Raw genomic sequence first — 7,612 nt, 5'->3', positions numbered from 1 at the left:
TAAAACGACATATTATAATCATACTCTATTGTTTTACAGCTTAGCTTGAGATTGTGACAGAGAAGTTTGACTTCACTGAGTCAAAACGTAGTATTCTTTCAGTTTGGAAACCCCCAATATCCCAAGATAGAAACTTTGGGGTGGTACAGAGGGGGAGCCATCAGATTTGTCTGGTGTCCAGTCCCACCCTGGCAGCCCTCTGGCTACGCCTCTGGTTTCACGTCTTCCACATGGAACAAGCTCAGTCCAGGACTTTCCTGCAATCCCAACCCCAATCCTAACCTTAACCCAAACCCTATAATTAGTTTCTTTTTTCTTTTTTGAAGGAAAACGGTCCACACAAGTCATTTTCTGGTAATTGACTGCTAGTAGAGTTTAAACGGTCACAGACACACACACACGCAGCCCGCATGCATGTACACATACATGCAAACGCAGTCACTCCTATACGCAGCGGTTGTGTGCAGCTGCGGCGTGTGTGATAATGAGACAATCCTTGGAGGGACTCATCTGGACTATGTTATATCATCTCCCTGGAAACAGTCCACCACTTTAAAATAGGAGTGTTTGCTCCCAGTCAGCTGCAGCATGATGTCATCCAATATAATTCCAACAATCAAGGGGGAGAAAAAAAAAGATATTTGATGACAAGCGAGTGTGCAAAGAACAGTGGTTTCCTTAAATATGGAGATTTTTGTGGTGCAGACTAATTCAGAGCTCTGTCTGCAGCTAATGTTTGTCTAAACAGAGACTTGCCATAAACAGAAAAACTTGGTGACTGAGCCGTAGCACCTGTCTCTTGTTTTCTAAACGGGATTAACGACTAAAGAAAGAAAGAAAGTGGAAGAAAAAAAACTTGATGTAGTAGAAAATGCGTGATAGAGTTTATATGAAAAAAGTACCCCAGTCTAGGTCTTCCAGGTGTTCCACTTTTCTTAATGAGTTTCACTGAACTACTGACTTCATAGCAGTCACTAGGTGTCCCCCCCTGCTGTGGCTTGTATTACTAACCCCACATCTGGACGGGGCAGTTTTACAGTACATTTACCGTTTTACAGTAGAACCATATGCAGGAAAGAGTGCTTATAATTGCACGCACAACTAGAGGAACTTTATCTTTTTGGCTTATGTCTCTTTTTATTTATTTTTGTCCGTCTGTTTGTTAAAACGTTGGATTCCATCTTTAAAATTCGGAATAATGAGGACGTCTTGAATTGATCGGTCAATAGTTTATCGGCGACAGGACGTGGCTCTATATGAACGTGAGCGTGACCGTGTCACTCGCGCCTCAAGGAGCCCCGCACTGGTGGAGTCTGGTCTGTTTCCCGAGCAATAGCTTTATTAAAGGCTGCATCTGTGTGAGTGTGAGTGTGAGTGTGTGTGTGTGTGTGTGTGGTTTACTAGCGGGTTGTGGTGGTTCTCAGAGGACAGCCCTCTCCAGCTGCTGCTTTACAAGACTGTAACATCAAACACACACACATACACACACACGTTTAACTCAAGGGTTCGACTTCACACATCTTTCACGTCAACCCTCAAGCTCCCTTAACAAGTTCATCAGATGAACTCTTCTCATTTCTTCATTCCTGACATGCTGATCTTTCCTCTCACACCTCCTGCAGCCTGAAACACAACTATTCTATACATACTGCAGTAAATGAATTGTTCACAAAACACTCCAGTCTTAATGGGATCAGGCAGGATGAGTACACGGGGTTAAACTAAAGTGTCAACAAGACGCCAAAGTGCTCAAAGCAAAACAAAAACAAAAAACTCTCATTATCAGCTCAACAGGTGTCGCCCTGCATGTGACCGTGACCTTTGACCTCCCTGCAGCAGGACAAGCAAAAGGCTTCTCCTCAACACCCTGCTGCCCAATAATTTCAGTGACACTTTTAAAGAGGGATTATTTTTCACTCTTCAAGGCCTCCTCTGCGAAAGTTGCTCGACTGCTGCACCACAGTAGAACCGTCATAAAATGCCGTACGAAGTACGAAATGTTTGTACTTGACCCGACATAAAACTGCTTTTGCACTTTATATTTATTTGTTTTACACCTCCGCGTTAACTTTTCCGAAGTGAAACGCTCGAAGGAAACTGAAGGACATCTGAAAATAGGTCTGAAAAGCGCCAGCGCGGTGGAAATATGTCTGTGTTGACTGAGAGATTTATTGTAGCTTTAGATTTAGTCTTGAGCACATTTGCATGGATAGAAAGTTATGGTACAAGTACTAGTGCAAATACAAAAACCCATATCTGCCACAGTTGAATGAAACATTTAAAAATTAATTACTTTCTGTCATAACACAAGTACATAAGACTTCTAAATGTGTTTTATAGCATTCAATATTTACTTTACTTTTTCTAAAGGTCTTTTTTTAATGTTACAACTGCTGTTATTGAAACCTCACAGCAACAATTATTTCCTCATTAAACATTAAAAAAAGAAAGTCAAGAACTTCATTTCACCTCTTCCAGTTGTAGTTGTGTTTCCAGTTTTATTTCAGTGGACCCTCTTCCCGTCTTTTTCGTTCCTTTCCGTGTTTCCTGTCCGTGTGATCCTTTGCTCAGCTCGCATTAGTCTCACCTGCCTGTTCTTTCCAGTGAGTTCTGCGTTTACTCATATGCAATCCTTTTGACTACACATACTAAAGTTATTTCAGTTCGTACCTTGTTTAAATTTTAGTCCAAGCGGCTGAAAGATGAAGCCCACCTTTAAGTGCCAAAATCTGCAGTTCCCTGAACGGCCACTTGAGGCTTCCTCCAAAAGCGATTCAACTCCCATAGACCTCCATGTTAAAATGCCGTTTACAGCAACTAATAAGTGTAATTACAGCCTGGTACAAGAAATGATTTTGGTCTTTATAGCTAATTTCTCCGTTTATGTCAATTTTACACGGGGTAAATTCACGCTTCACTTCTTTGCCCATATTTGGATTGGCTGGGAGCCAGGGAGTCAGGCGCAGGCAAGATGCAAGTTTGAAAACCAACCGCTCTTCAGGAAACCTATGAGTGGTGACGTCATCTTTATTGTTTTGGGGGTTTGTCCATCTTTATTTCAAATCAGTGATGACATCTTATTGTTTTTCTACGTACTATGTCTGTTTTTCTCTTTTCACCAGTCTATACCCCTTGTTTCTTTCTCTTTTACGCCCCCTTTTTTGTTTCCCCCTCTCTTTTATTTTTTTCATTTTTTTTTTTTAGTGATGTGAGCTCCCTGGCATTTGAGGCAGCCAGTCATTACACCATGGAACGTACTGGAGCCAACGAGAGCACTAAGAAGTTGGAAAACCATAGCGTGTGATGTTCTATTCGTCATTACCTTTTAGCTGATATCCATTTGTCATGGCTGACCCCGTTACACTAAATGATTTGTTGCTCAAAGAGTCTTGATTGCAGATTCGAGATTTCCTCAGCGAGCTCGAGCGGCCTTAACTGCTGCGTTCAAGCGTGGCTCTGGACTTGAACGGAGTCGACCAGCAGAGCAGAAGAGCTCGTATGAACAGTGAGGGAAAACAAACAGAAGTAGAAAAAAAAAGAAGCATGCGTGGTAGGCAGAGATGGTGGCACATGGGAGGGGAAGAAAAAATGAGCGAGGAATTGACTCAGAGGCTTTAAGAGAAAGTTAAAAATACACAGAGAGCGAGAGAGAGAGAGAGGTGAGGCGGTGAGTGAGTCAGGTGGTCAAACCGTTCCTGCCACCTCATTAGTGGCAATGACATCACGGCTGATTTCTCTTTTAGTCCGCTACTACAGCTCCACCACTCCTCTGCTCGCAGAGCTGCTACCGGCCAGAGTCTTTAACGGCAGAGTCTGGGGAGCTGCTTTTATGCTGTCAATAACTCAGAGCGAGTAAAAAGAAAGCTGGATGTGCTCTGATTGGAGAAGCCTTTTCTGAGTTGAGTAATCGCAACTTAGATTTTTTTTTTCTTCTTAATATTAGATTTACTCCCCTTCATGAATGGACTACAGAGCAGCTGCAGATGTCTGCATTCACCTGATTTAGTTGAAACAAAGCCTCTAACAGCCTCCCCCAGAGGATATAGCTCACATTAATGCCTATAGAGAAGTTTCAAAGCTGTTTGGACGGCAACAAAGCAAACACAGGTGAAGCTGTGGCGCTTCCAGACTCACTGTCAGACAGCTCCAGCGAATCCCCTTTTACCTTTTCTTACGTGACACTCCATTTGTTTTCTGCGTCCAGCATTAATTTAAGCGGAAACAGAGGCCTAATAGTCATAAGAGAGCTTTAAGGACACTCAGGTACTGATTGACTACTGTTTAATGAATGGTGTCTGGGGTTTTCTGTTTTAATCCGCTGACATGAGGCAGACGCAGTTTGGAGAGTGGTTTGACTTTGCAATCAGTCATAGTTTGCACGTGATAAATGAAATTAATGTATTCTACTGTGAAATACGCACGATCGAAGCACTAAACTGCAGACAGAATTATCATCAGTTCATCTGTCTGTGTATAGATACAGAGCACATGTGAATAGCAGCCGTAACAGTGGAGAAGGCGCCGAGATCATGCACCTCCTCAGAATGTAACTGCTAACTATACTGCTAGAAACTCACTGAGGCTGCAAGTAGTTTCAGTCATGTATGTATGCTGAAATGTGGAAAATACACATGGATATACTGCAGTTTGTGGTTCCTAAGGTATGAACTGAATTGGGAAAGACGGCTTTAAGGTTTTCTGCTCCTGCTGCATTGAACAACCTAGTTTAAAAACATTAACCGTGCTGCTGCCACTCTTGGCCAGGTATCCCTTGTAAACTTGGTTAAACAAAGGCTGAATAAAAAAATTAATATAAAAGTTACGTATCACGACTCTTCACCGTTATCATACAAATCTTCTGCGACAGGATACCCCTTTCAGTTTCGGAGCGCAATTCACTTTTACACCGCTGTCATAAAGACAAATTGCACCTTGACTCGCCTTCCCCACGGACAGCTGCGCACATGCGGTCGTTAACAAGGCCGAAAGGATTTGGAGGCGGCCCAGATGACACGAGAAGTCACAAACAACCACGTTGACTGAAGTGGAGTAATATTTTACGCCGGTGTGACGCCATAGTTTTATGTGTTGTGACATCTGTCGAGATGGGTTGACTTGGCTGGAAACTGGTGAGTCGACAAGTTTGCGGACACAGCCAAACATCAAGCAAGCGCAACGGCGAGACACAGCAAAGCCAAGTAAGCCGACTTGTCCAACGTCAACAAGGCCAGTTAGGAGTTTGTCTTATAGCCTCTCACCAACAAATAAAAGTCAATTTGAGATCAGCTCTTGTCCGGTCTATTGTTCGATCTGTCTTTCTCTCATCTTGGCTTCCTTTGCGAACATCTTCTTTGGTCCTTTTACTTCTACCATGATGTCAGAGCGGAGCTAGCCTTCCTCTCATACCTAGCTGATGACTTATAATTGGAGGTGTGTGACATTGTGCAGTAAAACGTTACTTCTCACAGGCAACACAAGTCACACAGTGCGAGAAGAGGCCTTCCAGGTGAGGAGTGAATTACAAGCCAAGCCTTTAATGTGAAATAGCTTTCGATTATACATTTAAAGGAGCAATGAGAAGTAACGCTCCCTGACAAAAAGCGAGTGCTTTCCTCACCCTTGATACGTAAAGGAGGTGAGGGGACCAGGAGTGCTTCCTCCTCAGTTTTTCTAGTGGATCAGAATGTGCTTGTGTAATTGCCTTATCTGAATCAGAGTATCTGGGACTAAGAACCCCTTCAAGGTTAAACGGAAACTCGGACAAAATGCCGTAGAAATGAAGAAAATCACAAAATGAGCACCAGATAATTTATTGGAACCAGACTTCTTCCATCCCTCAAAGTTTTCTTTTATTGCCCCACTGTGTTCACAAATGCTGCGACATTCACACAAACTGGAAGAGACGCGCTCATACCGCGGGCTCAGATGTATGACGACAGCCTTCAGACGCACTCAGACAAACGAGATAAAAGTCACACAGACTTTAATTTCCCCGCATTTGTGTCACAGTTTTACGGCGTTCCGAGGGATGTCAAATCAAACAATAGCTTTTTACTGTGTGCTTGAACCCAGTGCACCGCAAGCGTGTTTGTGAGAAACTCTATCATAAAATGGGATATGAACGGAAAAAGCTAAGAGAGCAAGCACGGTTTCAACTGATGTCTTCCAGTTGTGTGACCTCTCTTTCCTTCTCCTTTTTTCTGTCTCCCTGCCTCTCTCCGTTTAATAAGGCCAGCTGTAGAGTCTGGCTCTCTTGGGAAACCCAGTAGAGTGTGGCTGGCGCTGAGGCTGAATGAGGCTGAAATTGGGGCTAGTGGTGGTGGGGGGTGCGAGTTGGGGGGGCGAGCACTTCCGACCATTTTCCCAATGCAACACACCATGCAGTCTGGAGCGCTGGCAGGCCGCCACCGACTCTCTCCCCTCCGTCTTCTTCTTCACCCCTCCTTCATTTCCTTCCTTTCCATCCTACTTTTCTTCCTTGTCCTGCTTTCCACCGTCCCTCCTTCTCTTCCCTTCCTTTCCTCATTCTTCTTCCTGCTGTCGCTCTTTCTCTGCTCCCTGCTGTGGAAAGCAGACAATTACTTTTGGTAATGACCCACTCCAGAGCTCAGTGGCACCACAACAAGTCCAGGAACTTGTCCCGTGTCCGTTCTTTCTGTCACTTTCAGTGCAGGATGAAAACTATCGTCCAAAGGCGGCGATAAATAGCTCCTCGCCTTGGAACGTCTCTCCCCCTGCTAGACGCCTGCTCTCTGGTTCCGTATCGGGTCCAGACCTGCTTCCGAGTTTTGACAGGTACCTGACCCGCGCCAGAGTGGTTCAGCTGGGCTGGGACTCTGTGTGTATGTTGTATATATGTCTATGTCTATGTGTGTGTGTGTGTGTGTGTGTGAGTTTGGGCCCGGCTAAGTCGGTGGGTGTTTTTCATCAGACTAATGAATAATACGTCTGAGCTGAGAGAAGACTATCGAGCGGGAGGAGGAGAGAGGGCGGGGGAGGAGAGGGGAGGGGTAATGACTATCAGATGGTGTTCTACTACTGTGCTGCTGCCGCCACTGCTGCTGCTGCTGTTTCTGCTGCTGCTGCTGCTTTGCCTTTAAAGGAAAACACCACTCAATTTAAAATTTTTCATACGTGGTTATTATTCTCTGGAACTGTGCAATCACCATCAGGAACAGGAACAAAACTCCCAAAGTCCCTGAGTTAGAAGAAAGAGAGTTGAAAGAGTAGTCACACGAGAAAGGGGGCTACTCATAAGCACATTATTGCCAGACTCTGCAGTTCCCCCTCTTAACAACATTTTCATATTCGAACCTATATTTCTCTCTTATTGTTTTTCTTTTGTCACGTTCACCAAACTGTTTAAGTCCTTGATTTCAGCCTGATGAATACCACCTGTCCGTGAGGTAGCGTGTGCTCCAGGCAGCCTACCTCGTCTGCTGTGGGAAAGTTTCACAAGTTTTTTATTAAGAGTTTCTTTCTTAATCACCCGTCTCATCGTGAGAGTGATGCGATCCATTGTTTTCGGTCTCATGACTCAAAACCCACTGGTTCATTCTCACAGTTGATTTCTCCGCAGCGTGCAGATGTTTTCAGTGAGAACGTTTTTTAA

The sequence above is a fragment of the Chelon labrosus genome (assembly GCF_963514085.1).
Source record: "Chelon labrosus genome assembly, chromosome: 12".
Taxonomy (NCBI): domain Eukaryota; kingdom Metazoa; phylum Chordata; class Actinopteri; order Mugiliformes; family Mugilidae; genus Chelon; species Chelon labrosus.
The sequence above is the reverse complement of the archived record's forward strand: the minus strand, read 5'-3'. Positions refer to the sequence as shown.